The sequence below is a fragment of the Arvicola amphibius genome, chromosome 7 (genome assembly GCF_903992535.2).
Source record: "Arvicola amphibius chromosome 7, mArvAmp1.2, whole genome shotgun sequence".
NCBI classification, from domain to species: domain Eukaryota; kingdom Metazoa; phylum Chordata; class Mammalia; order Rodentia; family Cricetidae; genus Arvicola; species Arvicola amphibius.
The window spans coordinates 94,696,747-94,721,964 of NC_052053.1; the positions used below are offsets into that span (position 1 = coordinate 94,696,747).

The 25,218-nt window shown below is 49.2% G+C and overlaps 1 protein-coding gene across 1 annotated transcript in view; it reads left to right on the plus strand.

Moving 5' to 3' along the window:
* The first annotated feature begins 886 nt into the window (after positions 1-886).
* Mideas (mitotic deacetylase associated SANT domain protein) overlaps positions 887-25,218 on the plus strand; it is a 67,770-nt gene continuing 43,438 nt past the window's right edge. Inside the window, exon 1 of the mRNA XM_038337266.2 lies at positions 887-1,008. The gene's annotated coding sequence lies outside the window, so the exon portion shown is untranslated. The remainder of the gene's footprint in view (positions 1,009-25,218) is intronic.

Sequence of the window (25,218 nt, forward strand, 5' to 3'; positions counted from 1 at the left end):
CTTGCCCTGCTTTTTTTTTTTTTTTTTTGAAAACAGCAAAGGCTAGCCTAGTCCTCTCTGCAGCCGAAGAATCTTTGGGCACTGCTGTCTGACTGCTTTGTTAATGCTTACCAGCGACTCAAAAGGCTCTGCTGGTGTAAATTTTAATACGCTGCGGAAAATTATTTTGGGCAATGATAAACTTCAAAATTACTGTCGCCCGAAGCTCCTCCTTTCAGGATCCACCGTGTAAATCACTTTTGGCTTGTGATGACACCGGAATGCATCAGGTTCCAAAGACTCTGAGAGTGCCAAAGGAAGAGGTGGAAATCCGAGAAGAAAGGGAACAGAACGACTATTTCCCAGCCCCGGCTTGGGTGATGACATAGTTCCTGAAACACAATGCATGGTGATGTCGTGAGCAAGAACAACCCGCGGAAAGTGACAGAACAGCCCGTGCAGACCTTCAAGGAGTCTGAGGACAGGAGACTGGAGTTTGAAGTAGGCCCAGTATTATTTAGGGAAATCACTCACTGCTTTCACACATGACCTCTCTAGCCCAAATACCAAATAAAAATCTTTACCTCCTCCCTCTCTCCCGCCCGACTGAGAGTGTGAGTGTGTGTGTGGGGGAGGTCGGTGGGGGACTTTTTTCTCTAGGGTCCCTTGAATTCAACTCCTACACTCCAACGCCACCTTCCAGACCCAGACCCAAGCAGGGCGCCTCCTATCTCACTTCCCCCGAGCACAGGGGGCTGCTGGAGCGTGGCTCCCCACGCGGCTGCAGCGTCTGGCTCGTCTGGCTCGTCTGGCTCGGAGGGTCGGGCTGGAACCGGGGCGCGGGCGGGGCGGGAGGCTGCAGGGCCCTGCGCGCCGCCGCGCTAGCTGCTGGGTCACAGCCCGTCCGCGCCGCCCGGCCGGCAAGGAAGTGACGACTGCGCCGTCCCGAGAGCAACAAAGTTTGAGTCTGCGGGTCGCCCTCGCCCGCGTCCCGCGCCCCTCGGAATTGCCCGGCGATTCAACGTGCTGGTGAGTCGTAGACACCGCGTGTCCTTCCCGCTGCGGGGGGCGCAGACGTCTAGCTTGGGGAGGACTCGGGGTTCGTTCCGGCTTGGCGGCACGGGCCGGGCCCTGGGGCGCTGGAGGTAGGGGTGCAGAAGACGGGCAGAGCAGCGGAGACCTGGGCCAATGTTGCGCCCCTGAGGTGGCTGCTTTGCTCCGGAACCGACTGGACTCTCCGGGAGCGACTTCTGAGAGCAGAGATGCCTGGGATGCCTGGAAGGGGCCTTCCAGGACCTGCATCCCGAGCTAGCCCACCACCCTGCGCCCCATTTCCCCAAGCTTCAGGCAACCGCCTTTCCAGCCCTTCCCGGCGTTTCCCTGGGAAACGTTCCCTTCCTCTACGCAGCCCTCCACCAGGTTGCAGGAAGGAAGTTACAGGAACTTTCCCTCTACTTTTGTTTGCTCGGCCTTCCAGTGACGAAGAGCCGAGCAACTCAGAAGTTTGGGTCAACAGTCCTATCCATTTCCAACAAACAAAACCCGAGTTGTTCCCAAACCTCCTTGAGACAAGCCCCTCCCGACTCTGCACTCTTCCTCCCTCCCCGCCACGCCCCGAACCCAACAGTAAGCTTTCTAAGGCCTAACACTTTGCAATTTAGCCATAAAAACTGTCAGCACACCCACGTACATATGTGAGTGTTTTCTATATAAAACCCAGAAAGCCGCTTCCAGTGGACTCCGTCGCATCTTGTTCTTTTCTGTGTTCTAAAACTGCTAGGGCTGCAGGAATGTGCCTGCGAACTTTGATGGTGGTTCCTGCAGTCCTCCGTAGCCTCGCGGCTTTGGGTCTTAAAAAAAAAAAGATGAGAAGTTTATGACATCTTTGCAGAGTAGCGAGGGTCTTGGCGAGGCCATGAGGCTGGCGCCCAGGCTCCCTGGTTTGTGCTTGAAGCTGCAGCTGCGACAGGGACATGGTGATGTGTGCAGGAATGTGTACAGGCCGTGGACACTTGGAGATGGGATGTTCTAGAGGTTGAATGGTGAAGTCCCTAGCAGCAGCTTCCTGCCTGCCTGTAATTACAGCATGATTGCACAGTCAGGCTTTGTTGGCGTGGATGTTTATACACACGCTATTGTGCAAGATCTTGGTGGTGGTGGTGGTGGTGAACAAAACGCAGATTTGCATTGCAAATGATCACGACAGATCTGGGCCTGAGCTACAGTCCCTGAATTCTTTTTACTCTTTAACTTTGGCTGGTTGGTTTGTTTCCTTGCCTTTCCCGTAACCTCTGATAACTTGCTGATCTCCTGAGAGTTCGGAGCCTACTCAGGAGAGCAGGCGATTTCTAGTACTTACTATAGTCTAGCCTAGGCAGGCTGAACATTGCCAGGAACTATACCTTCATTTGTCCTGAGAAAATGTGGGATGATGTCAGCAGGAAAAGGAGATAGGAGATGACTATCAACCCTGCCTTAACGGAAAGGCTATTTGAATTAGCAGAATTGCACCGGTAGCAGGATTGGGGCTAGCTATAAAGAAGAATCACAGGTTGTGTATGTCTGAGCTGGCCAACCAGACTTTGAGCCTTGAAGTATCAGCTGCAGAGATTTAGGTGGGTCCTAATTCCTTTATTGTGTTCTGGGCAAAGGGGAAGCTTGTTTAGTGGCTAAAGGAAATGTGCTGGGCCTTCGAGACTCTGTGTCTGTGTTGTCGATGGGTGTGGGGGAGAGGGTGACTCACGCATTTTCTCTAGTGCGGTCCCTACACCTACTTCCCCAGTACCGCCTGCAGCCCAGGCCAGGTCAGGGGTCCTCTGTCTACCCAAATGCTGCTCTGCAGGAAGCCGACTGTTTTTCTGTTTCTTGAGAAGAGACACCATAACCAGAGAAACTTATAAAGGAAAGCATTTAACTGGGGACTTACAGTTTCAGAGGGTGAGACCATGACCACCATGGTGGGGACCAGTGGTGACAGGCAGGCAGGCGGGTATGTCTCTGGGGAAGTAGCTAAGAGATTACATCTAATCTACAAGGAACAATTAGAGAGAGATGGGGAGAGAGGACCTGGTATGGGCTTTTTAAAACTCAAAGCCCACTCCCAACAACACACCTCCTGGAACAAGGTCACATCTCATAATCCTTCCCAAACAGTTCCACTAAGAAGGGACCAAGCATTCAAATATATGAGCTTGTGGGGGCATTCTCATTCAGACCACCACAGGCAAAGCCCTGCACGTAGAAGGCTAACAGGTTCCTCTTGAGAGCTTCAGCTGTAGGAGAGGAACAACATAAGTCTTCTACGACACAGCCAAGAAGCATGTGCTGGGTTTGTGCAAGATTGCCCTTCTGTCTCCTCAGCTGTCAGTCTTACAGACTGTCCTGGGCTGAAGAGTCACCAGAGTGGCAGGTACCGGTGCCCCTGGCATGCTAGGGTTCCTTCATCGCTGGTGTCCCCAGCTAAACAGTGGAGTTTGACTAGGACGCCAACTGTTGGTTTGTCTTGTGCCGGTTGTATGCCATTGGCATAGTGACCGTTTGTTAGACCAAAACATTCGGGCACAGTCCTTGGCAGGTATCTGTGTGCTTTTAGAGACTGGAGGAAGGCGTGTAAAACTCAAGATAGTTCTGTATAGTCTAATCCCACAGTAGCCGCAGGGGAATAAGATTTAGAACAAAAGTCCCAAAACAGTAGGAGTTACCTTGAATTGTGCAACCCCCTTGTTCTAGGGATACCGATTTTTTTCGGAACTTGTCTGTCAAGGTCCTTATCACCTGACCAGAATTGCCACCGTGAGGTCCTAGAGATGCCAAGATCAGTGGGGGGAGCATGCTTCCCTCTAACCCCCAGAGAAAGAGAACTCTGCATTTATGATCTTTTATGCCCTTGTTGCACAACTAGACTAGACTCTCTGTCTCTCCTGGTGCAACTGGCAGAGTGGCAGGGAGGGGCCCCTTGCAAGTCCTGCTCCCTGGAAGTGTGGGGTCCTCTGGAGCAGTCTTCTTCTCCAGTGTAGGCTGGCTGAGCTTCACACAAAACTTAGGCCCTGCCCCTGGCTTACTAGGCTTCGCCTCTGTTTGCAGAGTTCACCCTGTGGTGGTAGCAGCCCAGGCCTGACTTCCTTACCCGCCTTACACAAATGCTGTTTTAGAGCAGATATTGCCACTCCACAGCCCCCCTAAGTGGCACTGCCTGCCGCCTTGCCCTGCACTTAGACACAGCTCTGAGTCAAAACCTGACGACCTAACGAATACTTTTATTGCTCCAATAGGAAATGCAGGATGTGTGTGTGTGTGTGTGTGTGTGTGTGTGTGTGTGATTATGTAGTTTAGCAACTCCAGAAGAAAAGAACAAAAACAAACAAACAAATAAACAAGCAGAACCCCCAAAATGCTCTGGGAGAAGCAGAAGGCCTTTTCTGCAGTGTAAGCTGAAACTGCTATTCCTCGTTCTCTGCTCCTTCTGGCTGCCTCAGGCCCTACACAACGCAGTGTTTTGACATAACAGCCTACCTCCAAAACAGGAGGCTGGGCAGCCCTTGCCGAAGAGGACATTCCAGACTCTAAAGAGAGCACTGCAATCGTCCAGATGCTGCGGCTGTCTGTGCTGAACCACACAGGCTTGGTTCCTTAGTTTTTCTTCTCAATGAGGCATTTCTTTGTGAGATCCTTAAACCTTCTTTTTCTGGTCCACACGACACAGGGCCAAAGTGTTAGGACTTTGTGTCTTAAGTGCCACTTGAAATACACACAGGGCTTTGAATAAGGCTCAGACAAAGAGCTGCTCTGTAATCTTTCTTAAATGACTGTTCGCAAGGGTCCTCCTCCCGTTCCGCAGTCTTCAATGGCTCCCCACTGTCTCCGTGGTAAGGATCAAACTTCTTTGGGGCTGGTAGTCAGGACCTTCTATAGAGAGGTCTGGCCTCTGTCGTTCTTCTGTCCCAAATCACAGCCCTGACCCAGTGACCCACTGTGGGTGTTTGTCCAGCCACTGGTGGCAAGCATTCTGGCCTCTCGTGCTCCTCTGGAGGCCTGGAGTGCCTCCCTCTTCCTCTCTTCCCTCCCAGTCTGTGTTTCCTTCCTTTAGCGTTTCCCTGCCCCCACCCTGTGGGCTTCTGCCTGGGACTCTGGTAACATCCACTGGGGCCTTCTGCTGAAGTGAACCTTGGTCCTGGTGGAAGGGTTTTCATCTTCTCCTTTGAGCATGGCTTCGCTCAGAATAGCTGTTCAGCTTCTCAAATGTATCTTTAGATGGATGAAAATAATTGATTTAGAACTAGTTTAGACACCCTTGTTTTGCATATATATATATTCCTCTACTTACAGGACATCTTGGTAAATACGGTGATGATGGTGGTGGTGATGATGATGTTAGGGATAATGGTAATGATACAAAGGGCTATAGTTTAATTTGTTTACTTTTGCATGTAAGCTAAGCCTCAAAACCCATGATTCCGAGTCTTGCAAACACTTCTCTAGGCCTGCCTACCCGCCTTCTAGCCTCTCTCTGGCTCCTTCTGACTTTTCACCTCGTTAATTTTCTCCATGTTTAGCATGACTTTTCCTCTGGGTGTCAGACAATATCTGTCCAGCCTTGGCTCTCACTCCTCCTTGACCTGATTTGGGTGGGTTGTCCTGTCCATGATGCCCTGCTATGCCCTGGGCCTGTCCCTAGGGCAGAGAGCTTACTTCCTAGGTTTGCTTGGCTTTCTGAGGGAACCTGAGGCAAGACTTGAGATGGGCTGTGTCCCAGGTGGCTGCAGGCTTGCTTTGTGTAATCAGGGACTGACCTATAAAACTAGGCTAGAAAACTGAGGTTTGGAGGGGGTGGTCCTGGCTAAACTCTGACATGGGACTTGATAGCGAGGATTCGTTTCCTCCACCCAGTTCTCAGGCTGTGACTTGCAACGTTGCCTTGTAAATTAGATGTTAAAAAAATTTGTATCTGATGTGTGTATGTGTGAGTATGGGCATGCATGTGTGTGACATGGTGCTGTGTGGAGGTCAGAGGTCAGAGGTCAGAGGACAACTTTGAGGTCAGTACTTCCCTTCTACCTTTAGATGGGTCCTCAGGGTCGTCTCTACCTTTACCCACTGAGCCATATCACCAGCCCAAGATTTTTCTTTTTTTTTATACTCAAGATATAATTTACATAGTATAAAATATGCCATCTAAGGTAGATTCTTTGACATTTTAGTTAGAAATAAAATTTGGTAGAATCTCCTTCTCCCTCACTTTTTTCCATTTCCTATTTGGGAAGTTAACACACATGCATAGTTCAAAATTCAAATGATATGTTACGTGGTATAAAATCAATCTCAAAATAATCTCAGCACGGACAAAAGAGATTGCTATGCATACATGCATACAAACAAATTACACGTATAATAAAGAGAATTAGAAAAGTGTGCATTAACGATGAGAAAAAAGATTTTTCTTAAGAAAAACACCAAGCCCAGGAGCTATAATAAAATATTAATAAGTGTAGGGGCTGGAGAGGTGGCTCAGAGACAAAGCACTTGCCGAGCAAGCCTGAGTCTGGACTCTAGTGCACACTTAAGGACATAATGGCCCGTGTGAAATTCTAGCACTTGGAACACAGAGATGAGATCACTGGGGAAACTGACTGGCTAGCCAGTGAAACCGTGGGCTCTGGCATCGAGGGAGAGACCCTGCCTTAGTGTATAGAAGGTGAAAGGCAACCCCTGACATCTTCATTTGGTCTTCACATGTGTGCACACTTCTACACATGTGCACCCGTACATGTGAACATGGACACACATGCAGGTATACTTCTCTCTCACACACATGCAAAACTGAGAACCTTGATAAGTGTGATTATGTGTTTTGAAAAAAGGTTCCCATCTAACGCTTGTCCTGCGTGTATCCCTGTGTTTCTCTCTGTTAGACAACTCAACTTGACCTTTTTCCAGCTACTCTTCCCAATGGTAACCTTAGCAAATAGGGGAAACTATGAATCCATGCACAGAGGTTTGGAGAATGTTCTATACCAGTCTGTGTGAGGTTGCTTCACTTTCCCCAGGGGCTAGACTGTACTGTGCTGTGTGAATGCCACTGGCCTCTTACAGAGTAGTGCTTGGATTGTTGCCAGCCCCGCAGCAGCAAACAATACTGCAGTTAATACACCAGAGTCACTTTTGATCGGAAATTCTTTATGGCTCCATACCGGTGGGACTAAGGTTTTCATAGACCACCGTTTCTGAGCTGAATCTGCTGTTTCAGAAAATAATGGGTCACAGCCCAGCCCAGGGTCAGAGCTGCTAAAGGGTTAGGGCCGCGGAAGCTGTGTGTGCTCGAGCTGTCGTGCTTAGCCAGAGCACAGAGAGGATAAGATGCCTCTGAGGTCACACAGCCATTGAGCAGACATTCCATTCCCATCAGCCATCCTGCACCGATCATCTTGGCCATCACAGGGATCGGGTCCCATATGTCTGTCTCTAAGCAAAAGATTCCTTAGGACAACACGCAGTATTTAAAAAGAAGAAACTAGGAAGAAAAACCCAGGGGTGGAAGGGCAGTCTTCAGAAAGAGCAGGATGTGTATTTAACAGGCTGTTCACTGTTGTGTTCTCTCACTGAGTTTACTTGGTCCTCTTCCCCTCCCTTCCCCTCCCCTCTCCTCCCCTCCTCTCCCCTCCCCTCTGCTTCCCTTCTCTTTCCTGGGTATCCCACCCAGAACTTCACACATGCTAACTACTGCTAAGGGTACACCATGCTATACCCTTAGCCCTTAATTGACTTTAATTGCCATATGGGTGCTGGGAGTTGAACCCAGGTCCTCTGGAAGAGCAGTCAGTGCTCTTAAGCACCGAGCCATCTCTCCAGCCCATCCCCACAAGCTTTCTAACCATTTAGTTGGCCGGCAAAGTGACTTAGTATATTCTAGGTGCGGAATATGGCTTGATAAATACCAGGAAGATAGAGAAACCGTTCCAGCTCCCAAGAGATGTGAAGGGAAGGTCCAGCAACACAGAATGACATCCTGAGACAGCTAGTTAACATAGGGGCAGCGTTCTGGGACAGTTAAGGCACTCTCGGCCCTGGCATGATGAGGGGTTCAAAGCGGGTCCCATACGCTCACAGGAACCTTGTGGCCCAGGTGAGATTCAGGCAGGGTAGAGCTACCCGAGGGTGACTCTGTCACCGGGAGGATGGAACTGGTGGGACAGTGAGTTAGTAAGGTAAAGAATACAAATATATAGCTGGGTGGTGGTGGGACATGCCTTTAATCTGAGCACTTGGTGAGGCAGAGGCAGGTGGATCTCTGAGTTCAAGGCCAACCTGGTCTACAGAGTGAGTTCCAGGACAGCCTGGGCTACACAGTAAAACCCTGTCTCAGGGGAGTGGGGAAGAATACAAATATAATTAAGATTAACCATGAAAGTCCTTTAGGGGACACCAGGTGTACAGCAGGCATATTTGCTCTTTTATTTGAGACTGGGTCTTTTGTTGCGTTCAGTCTGTCTTGTTCAAGCTGGCTTCTCTGTGTGGTGACTGCAGGTGCAGTATGGGGTGACTTTAAATGCTGTCCACAGTATGCTGATATTCCACTCAGCAGACTCGGGGCTCTTTAGCCCATGTTTCCCCTTGACTGGAACAAGGGTTTTCATGGCTTTTTTCCCCCTTCTTCTACTGTGTTCTATCTTTCCCCCCACTTCGTTCCCTCCCCTGTCCTGCTCTCCTCCTTCCTTGTAATAAACTTGACTATTTGAATTTGTATCATGTATCAAGAGCCCATTGTTGTGTGCCTCGTGGGAAGATCGTGGGGCTCTAAGTTAAGAAATAAATATATGGGGTTGCCGGTTGTGGTGGTGCACACCTGTAGGATTTGCTGAAGGAGGCAGAGGCAGGGGGATTACAAGTTCGAGGCTAGCCTGGGCTACACATTTAAAAAATATATATGGGGCCGGGCGGCGGTGGCTCACGCCTTTAATCCCAGCACTCGGGAGGCAGAGGCAGGCGGATCTCTGTGAGTTCGAGACCAGCCTGGTCTACAAGAGCTAGTTCCAGGACAGGCTCCAAAGCTACAGAGAAACCCTGTCTCGAAAAAAACCAAATATATATATATATATATATATATATATATATATATATATATATATATATATGGGGTTAAGCAACAAAAGCACTTTGAAGAGGTACACAGCTGATAGTGGAAGGGGACCCACGGAGCAGGTTTTCAACTGTAGTTTGTTAACCTAGGATGCAGATGAAAACCTTATGTTTGGGTTGCCTGTCCTTGATGTGGGGCTGAGAGGGTGCACCGCCATGTTCAGGGCTGCCTCGCTCTAAGGCTGTGGCCTGCTGTACACCCTCTCCTTGCCTGTACCCTTCCTTGACCTTCCCTCTGAAGGCCAACAAGAGGCTTGCAAAGAAGTGGCCAATCTGAATGTCTGTCTTCTCTGGTGTGCCCACTGGGGTACCTTAGGAGCCAGCAGCCATGCCTGGACCTTGTCTAGAGGAGATCAAGACCCAAGATTTCTTCTACCGCCTCTCTGAGGGGCGCTAGCAGATGGCGTTTTGAATCTGACTTCACCCGTTGTGGAGAAGAAAATTGGTCCTAGCCATAGCAGAAGTAATCTTGCAACTGTGTGGTTTACACAGTGTTTCCCCCTCTCTCTCTCTGCATTCTTTCTCTCACGCTACTCACTTAGGAGGGCACAGTGATGGAGAAAGTGAGGTGCCGTGGTACTCGGGACCCAGTGCTGAAGAGTTCAGGCTTCCAGTCCACATTTACAGTCTGTGAGGGGACAGTTAAGCCTTAGGTAGTTCAGGGTTCAGGACTAGTTAACTCTTTTGGGGTCAAGGGAGAGTGGAGACAGGAAAGGCTTAGGAAGACATTACACCTTGCAGGGTGTGTGCTACTCAGGCTGCTGTGGAATTCAAGACAAGGCTCACCAGGCAGTGGGGACTCTTTCCTTTAATCCCAGCCTTGAGAAGGTACAAATAAATGGATCTCTGGGTTCAAGACAAGCCTGAGTTTCAAGACACCCAGGGCTACACTGAGAAACTTTATCTCGAACAAAACAAAATAAAACAAACTCCACCCCCCCATCCCCACCGAAATGAAGAAGAGGCTGCCTGAGCTGAGGAGTCTGGACACAAGCAGGCATCCACCGGGTAGGTAGCGAAGGGAGCCAGCGCAGTGTAGAGACGGGAACACTCAGCAAGGTCTGAAGATAGAACAGGTCAGCTTGGGAGTAAATTACGAGTGGCAGAGACTGCTGAGAACTGGTGGTCGTGGGCAGCCAGGTCATGGGCTGACTTTCCGTGCCAGCAAGAGGTCTGGACCGCTCCTGAGACTACTGTGGGGAGCGGCTAGAACTAGATGGGGAGGGGGGGGCGACGCTGCGTAGGGGTGTGGGTGGATGAGGGTTTCCTTACCGAAGTGCACTCCAGCTGCAGCCTGGAGATTAATTGGAGGTTGAGGAAGGCGGGCCAATAGGCAGCGCGGAGGAGATATTACAGTCCCTGAGAGAGGGCCAAGGAGACGTCAGGGTGTTGGACTGAGGGACCCATGCAAGGAAGAAGCTAAAAGGTGAGCTCAGATTTCTGCTCAAGACATAGATGGGAAAACTAATTTTAGGGGGAGATTTGAGGTGAGTTCAGCCATGCTGAGGTGGAGGAATCTGTGGGATGTCTGAGAGGAGGACAAACTGGTCTGGGGAAGGAAACCCCCAAATATGGCATGTGGGGTTTGGCCCTTCCAGTCCAGTAACCCACCTGACTTCTCACCAGGCTACTCCGAAGACCCAGCCTCTAGGTAAATATGATGGCTGTGATTGCAGACAAGCCTGGCTATCCCTCTAACCTCTTTGGTCTGTTAGACATTCGGGAGCAGATATTTGGGGGATCACTGGTACATAGAAAGAAATGGGAGCTCACAGAATAAATGACATCATCCAAGGAGGAAGTGGGGAGGTCACTGGTTGAGGGCTGTGGCTGCAGAGACCGAGAAGGCGGTGAGGTGAAGAAGGAAGACAACAGGAAAATGAGATGTCAGGAAAGCCAGAGGGAGAGAAAGCCGGGCGGTTGATGAGAACGAGGACTGATTTTGTGTGCAAGGTGAGCGTGCCTCGCACTTCGCGAGACTTCCCCGTGAGTGTTCCTGAAATTGGGTTAAAGCAAACACGCCATTGATCACTGGGAAGTCAAGGAAGGGCGTTGGAACGATGTATTGGTTAAGGAATTAGGTTGTTGAGGCTTTGCCGTGGAGGGGGACATCTCATGTGATGTGGCTTCTCTGAAAAACGCAGGCCCTCACTTGCCCCGAGATGGTGTGTATGCAGGATGTACAACCTAGGCTTCCTCGGTTTAAGTCTACCTTCCTCTGAGCTGGTGAGGAAGTAGAGGAGGAGGGTCCAAGGCAGCCGGATGCTTGTTATTTCTGATACTAATACTTTTTAATACTTTTTTTTAATGCTCATTGGTTTTGCCTGCACGTATGGAGAGGTATTGGATCCTCTGGAACTGGAGTTACAGTTCTGAGCTGCTTGTGGCTGCTGGGAATTGAACCCGAGTCTGCTGGAAGAGCAGCCAGTGTTCTTAACTGCTGAGCCATCTCTCCAGCCCTACTACTAATACTTTTTCTGTTGTTGCTTTTGTTTTTTTGTTTTTCGAGGTAGGGTTTCTCTGTAGCTTTTCCAAAAACTCTGTAGACCAGGCTGGCCTTGAACCCACAGAGATTCGCCTGTCTCTGTCTCTTGGGTGCTGGGATTAAAGGTGTGCGCTACCACTGCCTGACAATACTAATACTTTTAATGCAGGGTGTTTGTTCGGATTGAGAGCCAGAATTATATCTGGACTTTATAGCACTTGCCACATTGATTAATCTCAAGTGCCTGTGACTTTTTGGGATGGTTATAGGTCTTTTAATTAGGTTCTTCACAGCAGGGGAAAAATAGAGAAAGCTCTTCTCCTCCTTCCCATTCTTTCCCTTGCCCCCTCACCCCACTCTGGGAATCAAAGCAAGGGTTTTAACGTGTGCTAGCCAAGCAAGCATCCTACATCCTTCACAGAGCTACATCCCCAACTGAAATCCAGAGGCTAGAGTGAACTGTGTTATGAGCCACAGGGGTTTGTGTGTAGATGGGAGGAACTAGGGTAAATTAAGTTCTCGGGCCTATGAATGGAAGGTGACCCTAGCAGAGCGCAAGAGAAATTTACTGGGAGCTTATCTGGTGTCTCACTGAATGTCCTGGAGGAAGGTTCAGAAATCAATCAGAATTTGTGGGAAGTTGGATAGCCAGAATCAGAGCTGCAGCGATGAAGACACTGACCTGGGATTATTGCTGAGAGCAGGCCCGCATGGCACCCCTTCCAGAATGAATTCTGAACTTCCCCTGCCTTTGGGTACCACTCAGAATCTATGCCAGTGGTTCTCAACCTTCCTTATGCTGTGCCCTTTAACACAGTTCCCCATGTTGTGGTGACCCCCAACCATAAAATTATTTCATTGCTTCTTCATGACTGTAATTTTGCTACTCTTATGAATCAGAATGTAAATATCTGATATGTAGGATATCTGATATGTGACCTCCCAAAGGGATCTCGACCCACAGGTTGAGAACTGCTGCTCTAGGCTGGGCATTCCGTCAGCTCAACTTACCTTAGGTTTCTGCATGCTTGTTGCTGGTCCCCAGGTGCCAAGCTCAAGAACTTGTGGCTTCTCTAGTGGTGGGTGGAACTCTGCCTCCCCCTGGGTCTCAGTGCCAGGTGTCTGAAACCGAGGGAGGGGTACACGTGCTCAGTAGACAGATGTCCCGCCTGGTCCAGAGCCCATTCTAGTGTTTAGAGTAGGTTGTTTGGAAGTGCTGGATGTGAGGGAGAGAGACAGAACATCCCTCTTGGGCTTTTAAAACATCCACCTCTTGATCATAATCTTTTTGGACATCTTTCCAAATCTTTAACCTTCGGCTGAGCTTTAGGATTCCTGTACGCTCTGAAGAGCCAAGCGTCTCGTTAGCGACTGGGTTTGTTCTCTGGACCTGGAGCCATTCCAGTAGGAAAGGGTGAGCAGCCCAGCGTGTGGGGAGGCCGGCACATTTGACTCCATTTGGAAACCTTCAGCGCTGCCCCATGAGAACAGACGCCAAGGCATGGCGCCCTCTCGGTAACAGTTATAACTTGAATTTTGTTCCTCTTCAAGGCTGTGGGAGACCCATTGGATCGTTAGGCGTTTGGGAGGGTACCGTCTTGCTTTTAGACCCGAGGTTAATGTTTGGTTTGTGAAACGGTTGAGGTCTCTGATACCCCATCAGTGGGCACCCTGCAGTTCTGAAGGTGTCAATCTAGGTTAAATGTTCTACTGAGCATTTTTTCCTGAGATAGGAGCTAGGGTGTTGTCTGCCTGGGCCCTCAGAGTCGCCTGTCACATTCTTGTTCAGTTTTCCAAAAGTGATTGTGAGCTCCAGCCCCCTTCTCGTCCTCACATTGTCTCTCTGAAGCAAGGGCTCCTTGACGAAAAAATGTGGTCATTTGGTTCCAGGAACCTTGGGCAAATGAACTAATTTCTGTAAAAGAACAAAAAGAAAATTGCAGTGTTGGATTTAGCAGTGCTTAGCTGTGGTGACCATCAGTAGTAGTTCAGGATTTTCCTCATGATGCTGAAGCTTAGTGACTAGTGTAGGGGGGTCAGGATTGCCAGGTTGGTGGGGGAAAGGTTGCCTTCCTGGCCATATTGACTTTGAGCTAATTTACACTGAACTGCCCCCCCCCCATATATCCAGATGAAATAAAATGTGTTAAGAGCAACATTAAAGCGGAAATGAAGCCTCAAGGGACCTGAGTTATTCTATTAAAATACAGCTTTGGTCATGTCACCCTCTTTAACAGCCTTTAGAGCTACCCACATCCTGCAGGAGAAACCCCACCTTCCTCAGAACGGCACCAAGGCCCTTAAGTCCCCCAGCCCACCTTCCCTTGCACCCCTATTGCCTTAGCGTAGTAATCCTTTCCGTTCGAGCCAAGTCCTCCCTGCTTCTGGTTCTATCACTCCTGCGTTTGCCCTTCGTTGTTCCCTCTGTGCAGAATGACTTCCCTGCTCTCTTCCCTCTTGGCAGAGGTCCACAGAGCCAGCTAGACATCACCTGCTTCCACACTGCCCTTCTGAGCCACCTCCTTTGAGTTCTGGGCATCAGTTTCCTTTCCAGCTGTGAGATGTTGGAGTCAGATGCTGGTGTGCCTGGAATCTCACTGGCCCAGGATTGTGTCTGGCACACAGTAGGTGTTTCACAGGGAGGACACTAGGGCAGCCTGAGGGGCTCTGGGTGCAGTGGGGTGGGACCTGGTGGTCAGGTGGTTAGGTGTGTATGCGGAGTTGGTCGTCTGCAGAACAGTGCCCCCTCACCCCAGTCTGAACTGGTGTCTCTGGCGAGGAACTGGTTTAAAGGTAGCAGTCTTGCCTTCCCACTTGAGGAAGCACACATCCTGGCTGCCCTGAGAGGCCCCTCAGTTCTCCTGCTCGGCAGTCAGCGGGCTCTGCACGGAGGGAATGAGGGAGAACGGGTCAGCCCACTGTCGGGAGAGAGTAGGGCTCTTTCGGAGGAAGGCCCTGCTCAGTCTAGTTGCTCTTCCTGTTAGAGGGTGGGGAGAAACTTGTCTTCCTGACAGTGACTTCAGGGTGTTGCATGAGCCACAGAGCAGAAATGTGGGGCCCTTGTGTGTCTGTAAGATGATTTGAAACACGTGAGGTCCTGCCCATTTGGAGATGCCGCAAGCCTGTGAATGCTGCCTGCCAGGTGGTTGCCATGGTGCCTTGCGGTGGGAACCAGAGGTCTTGTAGAGGTAGTCCTTCCCCAGATAGACACCTGGGGCCCGTGTGTCCCTTGGAGAGTACTGTGGGAAGCATCTTTCTTACCATGGCTGCTGGACTGGACTGTCTTTTTCAAAGCCGAGGCAACCTCGGGCAGAACCTGAGTGCATTGCTTGTTTTCCAATGGTGAGTGCACGCCTTACATTGTTCCTGGATAGATTTCCAAACCCCGGAAGACCGTGGTGTTTCCTCTGCCTTTTCGGAGCCTATCCTTACTCTTGACAGATCAGACCCGGGGCAGCCAGTGTGAGTCTGGTGTACAGAGAGGTTTCAGCTTATTTTAGGATGGCCAGTGTGCGGACACAGCCTTAGTCTCTATCTCTGTGGTGCCTTCTCTTCTGTCTTTCCATCTGGCCCTCTACTGTTCAGCTCTCTAAATGTCTTTTTATCATTTTGTATCAATTCTATATCCATATATATTATCAACAAGTCAGTCGTGCCAGCTCCAGTGTTAAAGGGCATTCAGTCATGGGATATTGCTCCAGATGCCCAACCCACAGGAGAACTGGAAAACATGCATTTAAAAACTATTTATTTAGGCCAGGTGGTGGTGGCACACGCCTTTAATCCCAGCACTCGGGAGGCAGAGGCAGGTGGATCTCTGTGAGTTCGAAGCCAGCCTGGTCTACAAGAGCTAGTTCCAGGACAAGCTCCAAAACTACAGAGAAACCCTGTCTCGGAAAAACAAACAAAACAAACAAACAAAAAACCCCAAACCTATTTATTTATTATATGCATTGATATTTTGCCTACATGTGTGTCTGTATGAGGGTGTCAGATCCCCTGGAACTGGAGTTACAGAGAGTTGTGAACTGCCATGTAGGTGCTGGTGGGAATTGAACCAGGGGTCCTCTGGAAGAGCAGTCAGTGCTCTTAATTGCTGAACTAGCTCCCCAACTCCAGAAAACATGTGTTTTAAGAGTAGATCCAGGGGGCTGGAAAGATAGCTCAGCAGGTAAGACCTGAATTTCGATTCCAACACTCCCATAAAAGGTTGGAACTGGCCATACATACTTTTAAACCCAAGTCTGGGCATGGGCTGGAGGATCACTAGGACATACTGGCTGTGCATGCACGCGCGCGCACACACAGACACACATACACTTAATGGTAAGGGGTGATAGATATGTGCAAAGCTCTGAGTTTAATCCTAGCACTGGATGGCAGAGGCGGGGTGAGGGGAGTGTACCCTATTGCTGGAATTGAGAGTATTGTCAAGAGAACTTTGGAAAATAGACAATCCTGGTAACTCACAGGGAACAATATATATTTTTAAATACCAAGCTTGAAGCTGTAAGAAAATGCTAATTACCTTTCACCTATTAGTGCTGCTCTTGGGAATTAATTCTAAGGAAATAGTTCTAAAAAAGAATAGAGAGTTATAAGCATGAAGATATGTGTGGCAATGCTGTTTTAAATTAGCAAGGGGCTGGAGAGATGGCTCAGTGCTTAAGAGCACCGGCTGCTCTTCCAGAGGACCTGGGTTCAATTCCCAGCTCCCACATAACTGTAACTCCAGTTCTAGGGGAGGGGACCCCAACGCCCATGGCAAAAGGACAAATACACATTTTATTTTATTTTTTCGAGACAGGGTTTCTCTGCAGCTTTTTTAGAGCCTGTCCTGGAACTAGCTCTTGTAGACCAGGCTGGCCTCGAACTCACAGAGATCAGCCTGCCTCTGCCTCCCGAGTGCTGGGATTAAAGGCGTGCGCCACCACCGCCCGGCTACAAATACACATTTTAAAGAAGAAGAAGAATGGGAAACTGGGGCAGACTAGGACTTGTCTGTTGCAAAGGACAATCTAATAAAATAACAAGAAATCTGTTCACGGCTTCAGGGTTTCATATGACTACATGATTTATGATACCTGGACTCTGGGGAGTATTGTGCTGCATTAATATGAAGATGATGTTAATTCATGGGAGAATGTTGATAAATTTTAATGAAAATAAGTGGAACGTGAAACTGCCTGTGTATGTACTCGGTGAATGCATAAAGTCTTGAGTGCTTGGCCATAGTATGAATTGACGTAATGCAAACGCTGGGTGTAGGTGAAGAGGTTATGCTTGGAGTGCTTGTGTATTTGATGTATAGCATTTACACTTTTCAAAAGCTTAGGCTGCAACATCAAAGACTTTGGGAATGGGTGGGAAAGTCGGGGAGGGCCTCGGAGCCTCCCATCTGTTACCACCAGAAAGGCCCAACTGCTCTGGCTTATCAACCGCTGTCGCAGCACGCTGGGGCTGGGGAATTCAGATTGGCCTGACCGCACGGGCTGGCTAGCTGTATAACCTCAGGGCTCACAGCGTGAGGACCCTGCCTCCTGCTGTGGGTTCCCGTAACCCCAGGTGGTACAGAGACCCAGAAGGTCGCTCACAGCTGAGTTTCCAGGGAACCAGCCAGCAGGATGAGCATATAGCCCTTGAGACTCTGAGCCACCCACTCACTTCAAGCCCTAGCCACAGGTGGCGAGAGCCAGCTCTCTCTTCTGCACTCCCTAATTGGTAGCGGGAGGGTGTGCTCCGCCAGCTGACCTCCACGGCCCAGCGTCAGCCAGGTGGGGCCCTAGTGAGGTAGTGTCTTGGGTGTGTCCACTGTTGTTCACGGTTTAGTATTAAACTTGGAGTTAGCTGTTCTTTAGTGCTGGCCATACGAAGCCTCCACCTTCCTCCAGTCCACCTTTGGCTTTTCAAAGAGAGTGTCTGCCTCCCCATATTGTCACCAGCTGGCCACTTACTGCCTTGCTGCAGCTGAGAGCTGCCCCTTTCCAGACCACCGTGTTAAATCAGGGCATTTTCGAGTTTGTGGTGCCCTGACAATGGCCCTGCCACTCTCGGATTAACCCCTTAGGTGTAGCCTCGTCTTCAGAGTGGGGAACTTTCATAGCACATGTTATTTTTGTTCAGAGACCCTTTCTTTGTCCTTTCCTTGTGACCAGCCCAGGATTGTGACCCCAGCAGGAAATGGAGACTCGCTGGCGGGGCTTTTGAAGTCTTAGGGTGGGTGGGGCTACAGAGCTCTGGGTGGATCTTGATTGGGCAGGTCAGAGCTTACTAAAACAAGGGCCACTGTAACAGAACTTGGAAAGGGGGCTTGGTTCTGTCCAGGCCTATCCAGGACCCTGTTATCTTAAGCATGTGTCTGCTAAAACCAAATTGCAGAACTGTCAAAGACCTGGGAGTTGTTTGGTCTGTGATCAGATTGAAGGCCTTGTGGCTGGAGGTTTGCCAGGGTCAAAGAGGAATTGGAAGAAGTGTGGGTTCACAGCTTGCCTGGATGCTCCTGAGGGATAGTCAGGCTAGTTTCATGTCTCCAGGGACAAGCGATGCTCGTGAGTGTGAGTAGAAGCAGGGTCCATCACTTCTTCCTGACACATGGTGTCCCTTCTTAGGTGCTCCAGCTATCACCCTATCCCGACAGTGAGCTCGATTCTGCTCACTGATAGTGATTGAATATTAATTACTGCAGGATCTAAGTAGCAGCCATCTTCCTGAGCTCAGGACCAGCGCATCTCAGTTCCCTAATTTAGAGACCACGTGTGTGCCCCAGGGTTGTCAGCTGCTCAGTTTTTTTTTTAAGCTTGAAACACTGTTTCCATAGAAACTATGCTATAAATGGTTTCTGGGTTCCTAGGCTAGCCCACAAAGAGCCCTGGTATCACCCTCGAAGCTGCTGCAATGTGGTATTAGTAAAATTGAGAGCACTCATACAGAGATAAGAGTCAGCATCGAGAACGCTGAAGGTTAAATGGTGTGGGTTTATTTGGGTGACTTCATTCTTCCTGTGACAGGTGTCTTTCAGAGCTGTCCAGATAAAGTTCTGGGGTCCTTCTGCCCATGACCCTTCTCTAGCTAGCTCTTTGGGTTCCTTTCTTGTCTTCATCCAGATGCCTGGGGTTTGCACTTATTTGTGGCTCTGGGACCTTGGCCCTGGGTCTTGTACCTTGAGGAAATCTGATCTGTGTCTCCCCATCCTGGGCAGGATCAGCATCAATCCTTGTTATTTAAACTGTCCTCATCAGTCTGGTAGGACAAACATTACCCAGCAACAATTTGTACTGTTCAGACTTCTCACCTGATTGCGTCTGATGTTCCCGTGGGCGTCTGTTTGCAAGTCTGCTCTACACATTTCTTTGGGCTAATTTTGTCACTTCATGTGACTTCCTTGGATTGGTTGTTGTATCGAGCCCATTCACATTTCATCCTGTTGCTGTATCAAACCACAATCAAAGGAGATTTCTGTTTCTCGGCGCTGTACACAGTTGCCACGAGTGTCTCCAACTGTGTTTGGTGTATCACACCATACCACAATCAAAGTAGACTTCTCTTCCTTGGCGCGATATACAGTTGCCGTGAACGTCTCCGACTGTGTTGATGGTATTTTGGATTGTTTTCATAGTCTCCCAATCATAATTACCCGACCAGAGTCTTAGATTCTTGCAGCACAATGTCAGATCCCAATCTAGGCAGGGTTAAGCAGATTACTGTAGCCTGGCAGTGTGCACATGGCTGCTTCCCCACAGACCTCCCAACAGCTGCTTTCTTGTCTTAAATATTTATTTATTTTCAAGTTGACTCAGCTGTAATGGGGCCTTAATGGTGCTCAAATTTGCATATCCTAACATCGCTGCTGAGACTACATTTTCCCTCCTGTTGATCTGCTCTCTGCGTTTCCGCCTGTGTCAAACCCTGCTCACCTCCTTCAACGGCAGAAACCCCAGCTCACCTGTATCGCCTGCCTTTCTCTTGAGAAATCCAAGCTCCTTCCTCCTTCCCCGCCTAGGTGGAGCCTACTTCACAACGTTGTCTGATTCACGCTCACACCTGAGGGGTTGACCACTCTGGTGATTCTGGCCTTTAGCCTTTGACTGCTGGGGTACAAGGCCCTGGAGTGGGGGAGCCCTGGGATAGAGGTAGAAAGGCGGAAGGTTAAAGGGGGGCAGGGGCTTGTCTGGGGAGCTTCAGCACGAGGCTCAGAGGTGACCTGCTTGGAGGGTGGTTGCCCAGGGAGTGCCTGGAGAGAAACCCCAGGCTTTAGAACTGGAGACGGCCTGGAGCTCATCTGGCCTAGGGGTTCTGCCCTTAAAAGGCCAGCAGGGAACTGGGAAAGTGAAATGACAAGCTGGTACAAGTGGGGCGATACATGACAGGAACCCATGACCTGGGAAGGATCAGGAAGAGCATTAGAGTGTGCCATGTAGAGTGTCTCCATGCCTCCTGCAATACCACTCTGCTCCAAGGAGAGCTAGAGTTGGAGTGCTCCAACTGACTGTTTTCTGTTTGTTTGGGTTTTGATTTTTGGTTTTTTTCAAGACAGGGTTTCTCTATGTAGCCTTGGCTGTCCTGGAACTTGCTCTGTAGACCAGGCTGGCCTTGAACTCACAGAGATCTACCTGCCTCTGCCTCTAGAGTGCTTGGATCAAAGGCAGTGCCATCGTGGCCTGGCTGCAACTGTTTTTGGTTTGTTTGTTTTTATGGCAAACCAGAAACCCTAATTTTCAGTTTAAATATCCTGATTTCTTTAAATTTTTTTGAGGTGCACTTATTTTTACTTTATGCATGTGGAGATTTGCCTGCGTGTCTGTCTGTGTACTAGAGTGCCCAACGAGGCCAGATGAAGGCGTCAGATCCCTAGAACTTGAGTTACAGTTGGTTGTTAGCTTCCATGGGAATGCTGGGAATTGAACCCAGGTCCTATGGAAGAGCAGTCAGTTCTCTTAGCTACCAAGTCATTTTTCCAGTCCCTAAATCTCCTGATTAAAAACAAAAACAAAAACCTTGGCAGTAAAGTCATTTAAAAATAAAAGATAATACGTGCGTCAGATGAAATATCTCTGTGAGGAAGAATGGCTTCCCAGGCTCCACTCCGCATCCCCTCATTTTATTCATTTATCCCCTTCCTTATTTGGGAAAATCAGAATCTGGGTCCAAGGTCGAATTCCATCTGTGTGACCTTGGGAGAGCAGCTTCGCCTGCTCTAACCTCAGCTTCCTTTTCTATAAAATGGGGGTAATGGCTTCCTCTCAGGGTGCTGGTTGGGCATGTCGTAGATATATGTGTTAGGTAGGTCCTGTGTGGGATTATCCAGAAAAATGAGGAAGAATCAAGCTTAGATCTTTGCTCGCGTTTCTCAGTCTGGAGTCTGCCCCACATCCTATAGACCTGCTTTCATTGGGATCTCTTGAGGTACCGGGACACAGGAGTCTTTCATTTCCATGGAAAATTGTAGGTTACTTTATTAGAACCTACCAGCTACCAAGCTTAGTTACGATGCCTCGTAACCCAGTGGACTTCATGTGGTAGGCTCTAGGACCCAGAAGACCACATGCTAGTAATAATAATATCATAAACCCCTGAGCCTAAGGAACCACTGATTCCAATAAGTACTATTATTTTTGTGTCAAGCTAAAAAGAGAAAATGGGGCTGAAGAGATGGCTCAGCAATTAGGAGTACATGCTATTCCTGTAGAGGACCTGAGCTGGGCTTCCATCACCCATATCAGGGGGCTCACATCACCTGTGACTCAGCTCCAGAGGACCCAGTGCTTTTCTCTGGACTCTCTGGGCACCTGTACTCAAGTGTGTGCGCGTGCGCGCGCGCGCGCACACACACACACACACACACACTTCACACACTTTAAAAATAACAAAATAAAAATTTTAGAAAGGGAAAATTCTGGTACTTAAGTCATACGTACAGGCTCTTATGGAACCCGTACTGAAGGTGAATTAAGAGGATGGTTAGAACCCAGGAGTCAACATAGTAAGACTCTCTCACACACAGAAACAAAATCCAAAATCCAACCAAACCAAACAGCTACAGCAAATACACGTTATCCATTGTCACGAGCATCCTGATTTCAGAGTGGCTAAAATGGGTGGAATATACATCAGAGAACCAACGAAACAGAATAGCAACGGAAGTAGCAGCTAAATGATGTTCTGTCTGTTGATTACTTGTAGTCTTTCTATATATGGTTTTATTAAAGTTCTCACCCAAAGTATTCACTAGTGCCCACCAAGTGCAGATCCTGCCCAGACGTCAGCGTTACCAGGATGTAAACTGTGCCTTTGAGGAGCTCTGCTCTGGCCCACCATGCGCTGACCCAGAGAAGGTCAGCAGAGTAGGGCGACGTGTAGATGATGGAGTAGAGATAACCCAAGGGCCACTGTGTAGAAGCAGAGACCTAAGAGGGGTTAGGGCATCAGGGGTTTGCTGAGGAAGTACTGTCAAGAGGAAGGGAAGCAGAAGTTAACTAAGCAAGCTATGATATTGCAGCCGGAGCCCGCAGGCAGCCGTGCAGCACAGACTGCCACACTCTTGTCTTTGGGTGGGACCAGTGGAGACCTTTTAGCCAGCACTCGGTTGCCAGCCTGGTGAAATAGGAGAACCCTAATACCATCATGTATGTATCGGCTTCCTTTGCACAGAGGAATGAAGGAAGGCTTCTTAGAAGTGCTGTTGGGAGACCTGGGCATGGGTTACCTGCAGATGAAGGGAGAAGGAGGAGCAGGATGAGGAGTGTTCGGGTGGAGGCTTCACCTCAGCCCCTGGCATCCAAAAATCCAAAGAGTCTGGAATGTTTGGGTGGAAATTCCATTCCACCCCCAGAGATGCTCAAGACCACTCCCACAGGCCCCCCAGAAAACAGACACATGGGCTTCCTGGATCCCCTGGAAAATCATCCGGGAGCGTTGTATCCATTAAACCTGGGCTTTTTCTAATTCGGTTTGATTTGGTCTGACTTAGATTGTTGTCAGCGGAGAGGCTTATGTGGCACAGAAACAAAGGAGGAGGCATCTTGGGGAACCTCCGGTCATCTGTCTGTGTCAGGTGGGGACCCGTGATGGGAAGTTGGATGGTGTTAGGCGGCCCGAGAACGTGAGCACAGCCTCGGTTTTATGCAGGAGGTAGTAGGACTACTAAGGAATGGCGCTCTGATGGCTTGTGGGTCATATGGTGTGTTTGGCCAGAGCACAGAGATCGGTTAAGATGGCGAGGAAAATGTTAGCCAGCACAAATCAAAGACCTAGTGTGGGCCAGACATTTAAAACTCTCTCATCCACACTTAGCAGAGGAGCAGAGTGTTTAAGTAACCTGTGCAAGGTCATCAGGCCAGTGTGAGCCAGGATTTGGACTCAGGGCTTAACCTGTGTTTTTAACCTGGATACTCCCGTGACTGTGAATTCTGGATTTCAGTCCATGACTTAACAATATTTGTTTTCATTTGGAAGCATGCTCCGTTGCACACATTGGATCCCTTTCTTCCTGGCTCACTGCAAGATGTAGAGAAGCTGACTTCTAGCCAACAGCCGATAAGGGAGTTTGTCCAGGGCTGGTTCTGCAGTGGGTCTGTCACTATGCTGAAGTGAGGTATCCTGGAAGCTGGCAGCTCTTGTCCCTTGAAGAAAGGGTGTCTCTGTCCCTTGCTGGCAGCTCTCGCTGTTTTGTTCTTTTGCCTGCACACAGCCAGACGTCTCTCCTAGAGTGACAGCAGCAACTGGGGACATCTATAGAAGCTCTCTTTCAGGCCTGACAAAGGCACTCAGAACCTGGCTAGGCTGACAGGGGAGGGGCAGGTGGGAAGTACCCTGGGATGCAGACAGCTGGGGGCTGGTGTGGCAGGCATTCTCCAGAACAGGTGAAGTAACTGGGAACCAAAGAGGAGGGTCCCTGGTTCTCAGAGGTAAAAGAGATCAAAGTGTAGGGGCTTCTCGGCTTCATTTCATGATTGGGTTGGTTTTCAGTTGTCTACTCCTTCAGGAAGGACCTGGTAAGGTTTGAGGAGGAGACACAGTCATCAGAGGGGTGTCCCTAATCAACTCAGGCTCTCAGTGTCGTGGAAAGGACAGTGGAAAGGATACGAAAGGTATGGATTGGGGGGGGGGCAGTCTTGGAGGGGCATCTCAGATACCAGACATCTCAGACACCAGATTGATGCCGGAGATAGTCCCTCTGGTGGAGCCCAGCAGAGTGTCATCCTGGGACCAGTGGGACCATTTTGGGTGGGAGTGTGTATAAGGATATTTCCTGGAATTAAGTTCTTGAAAGGGAAAAAGTACTGGGGAGGAATAAATACAAAGAAATAACATTTATAACCCCTTAGAATATGGTGGATTTGTTATAGGCAAAACAAAACGAAACAAAAGCAGCAACAATAAAAAACTCAGAGAAGGCTCTTGACAACTGTCCCAAGATTGCACAGCAGATTTAGACAGGATCCAGACTCAGTCCTGGTTTCCTATCTTTCCCACAACTCTCTCTCTCTCTCTTCTTATAACTCTAGGCAAGGAGGTCCTAAAGATAGCATCTTTATTTTCCAAAGAGAAGTAATAGTAGGGACATAAGGAACCTGGCGTTGTGGAGTTACGGTACCCGCAATAGTCTGTATGACCCCGTGAAGGGGCAATAACACTCCACCTGTACTGACTTCAGTGGAGAAGGGCAGGGACAGAGAAGGAACAAGTATGCAAATTTGGGGACTGGGGAGAAGAAATTTTTTTTTTATATAACAGTATTTATATATAGCTCAAGCTGCCCCCAAACTCTTGGTCTTCCTGCCTCTGCCTCCTGAGTTCTGGGATTATAGGAGTGTGCCACCTCTTCTCCCACTCCTCCCTCTCTTCACTCGATTCCCCCCCTTGCAAGGCCTCATGCACTGAGCTCCACCCCAGCCCTAAAACTCCTCATTATTCTGTAGTGAACAATGCCAACACAAAGTTAGTGGAGGTAGCGAGGTGGGTAGTAAGACCCTGGGCTTCTTGGAAGCTCTTCCCATTCTTTATAATATTTGCTGTGCTTTAACTTACGTACCATAAAATTCACCCTTGGGGAATTTTTAAAAATAATTTCTTCATTCTATTTGTATGAACGTTTTTGCCTGCACGTGTGTGTGTTCACCAGATGAATGCCTTGTGCCTGTGGTGTCAGGTCTTCTGGAACTGGAATTATGGGTGGCTGTGAGCCACCATGTGGATGCTGGGAACTGGACCCAGGTCCTCTGCAAGAGCAACTAGTGTTCTTAATTGCCGAGCCGCCTCTCTGGCCTCACCTTGCCCACCCCCACAAACCCCTAAGAGGTTAATGGGCTGGATATAGGTGATGGCTCAGGAGAGTGCTGTCTTACTCTGAGTTGACATCATCCCAGGAGACTTCAAGTGGACTCAGAGCTCAGAATCCAGCCCAGGATGCTTTGCTTCCTGGAGTGTTGCTTAGCAGATACACAGGGACCTGGAGGTCTCTATTTCCCTCTCCCCTGTGATCTGTGAAGATTGGGGGGGGGGAACCTCTCTGCCCCACTCCCCCAAGCTCTCAAAGGTGACCTTCTTGGTTGCCCCACAGGCTTGCAGGAGGGACTGGAGAGCTTCTAAAACCAAAACTTTCGCTTCACAACTCAGTGATTCTG